This window comes from Prionailurus bengalensis, chromosome E1 (genome assembly GCF_016509475.1).
Source record: "Prionailurus bengalensis isolate Pbe53 chromosome E1, Fcat_Pben_1.1_paternal_pri, whole genome shotgun sequence".
Taxonomy (NCBI): domain Eukaryota; kingdom Metazoa; phylum Chordata; class Mammalia; order Carnivora; family Felidae; genus Prionailurus; species Prionailurus bengalensis.
Genome location: NC_057347.1, coordinates 29,509,504 through 29,511,531, shown reverse-complemented (window position 1 = coordinate 29,511,531; position 2,028 = coordinate 29,509,504).

The window sequence follows — 2,028 nt, the reverse complement described above, 5'->3', positions numbered from 1 at the left end:
CCCAGAATTTGTTGTAATTAGTCTTCCAGGTGACTCAAATGCCTCAGAAGTCTGAGAATCATTCAGACTAAATACCTAGGTGCTAGGGAATTTGCTCCTATAAATTGCCTTGTAGGGAGACATGGAGAGAAGTAAAACCCAGGGCAAAATCAATCCCTGTGAAGGGTTGATGAGTTTCCCACTGGGGTAGGGAGGTTTTCTCTGTTCCAGGTTGAGGAAAGGACTCTCTCTCTGCCCACTAAAATCAGATGGACCCAGCACAGAAAAGATAGGCTAAGCTCCAGAGAGCCTTAAGGGAACGCCTGCAAAGGATTTAACTTTGGCTTTTTCTTTTTTCTAAGGACTCTGGAAATAGTCATGTCTAGCATCAGATATTCAATATTCCTTTTTTTCTCTGTTATAAACTCCTCTGGCTGATCCCAAACATAACAGCAGAGTCTTTTAGGCACACTGGAGCTTGTATTTGTGATGCTCATTCACATATTTGACAAACATTTCTTGTGTGTCTACTAAGTCCCGGGCATTTTTCTGCGTGTTTATGAAATAGCAGTGACCAAAAAAGACAGAACTCCTGCCCTCATGGAGCTTACTTTCTGGAGGGAAACGAGAGAGAATTAAAGGGAAGTGTGGCCTTCCTCTCATTACATCACACTTGGAATAAAATCCAAAACTATGCCACAGTGTTCTCCAGATACCAGACACATGCCTGCCACAGGGCCTTTGCTCTTCTCCCCGAGCTTCATGTGGTCTGACCCTCTACTTCACTTCATTCTGGATGCTGATCATGTCACCCCATCAGTGGGATCTTCCCTGAACCCCTTATCTAGACCAGCACATCCACACATAAATCTATCATACTATGTCCTTACCTTACTTTCTTTATAGCACTTTTTCCCTAACATTTATCGGTGTTGTCTGTTCCCTCCATTAGAATGTAGACTCCAGGAAGGCAGGGATTTGGATTTGCTTTTTTTCACTGCTATATCCCCAGCATGAAAACAATACCTGATCTATAATAAGAACTCCAAAAGTATTCACTGAATGAATAAGTCAGCCCTCTACGAGAGCAACAGTAGCGTTGTATGGAGGGACGTGTCTCAGAGTTCCACTCAAGGAACCACTAATGACCCCAGAGGCATATCTGGGAACATGTAGGACAGGTGTCCTAAACAGAGCAACAGAAGATGACCTATGACCTGGGGAGGCACCCTCTTGGGCTACACCTGATTTGACACATCGGTGGGGTTTTCACTAACTACTGTAGCTTTGTTAAGGAACACAGGACGGGGCAGCACGGGGGAAAGGACCTGCCCAGTGGAAAGAGAACGATCAAAAGTACCAAAGAGAAGGGAAGCCCGGGGGGCTCAGTCGAGTAAGCGTCTGACTTCGGCTCAGGTCATGATCTCCGCTTCATGGGTTCGAGCCCCGCATCGGGCTCTGTGCTGACAGCTCGAAGCCTAGAGCCTGCTTCAGATTCTGTGTCTCTGTCTCTCTCTGCTCCTTCCCTGCTCGCACTCTCTCTCAAAAGTAAATAAACATTAAAAAAATTTTTTAAAAAATACAAAAGAGAAGAGGCGCCTGGGTGGTTCAGTCGGTTGAGCATCTGACTCTTGATTCCAGCTCAGGTCATGATCTTGCTGTTCGTGGGTTCGAGCCCCACGTCAGGCTCTATGCTAACCGCTCAGAGCCTGGAGCCTGCTTCTATGCTGTGTCTCCCTCTCTCTCTCCCCTCCCTCACCCCTTTTTGCACTCTCTCCCAAAAAATAAACATTAAAAAAATTAAAAATAAAAAAACAGAAACAGGGCAGTTTTTTCAATGATGACCACAGCATTATTTCCCATTCTGTAAACAGTCTAAACGTATCAATTAAAAACAGAAATTGTCAGATTGCAAAAAGAAGCAAGAATCAAACGTATGCTGCCTATAAGAAAGACAGGTTATATAAGGTTGTATAACACCCTTCTCCCAAGAATTGATACAAGTAGATACAGATCATCAGTAAGGATATAAATAAAAGACTCAAACAA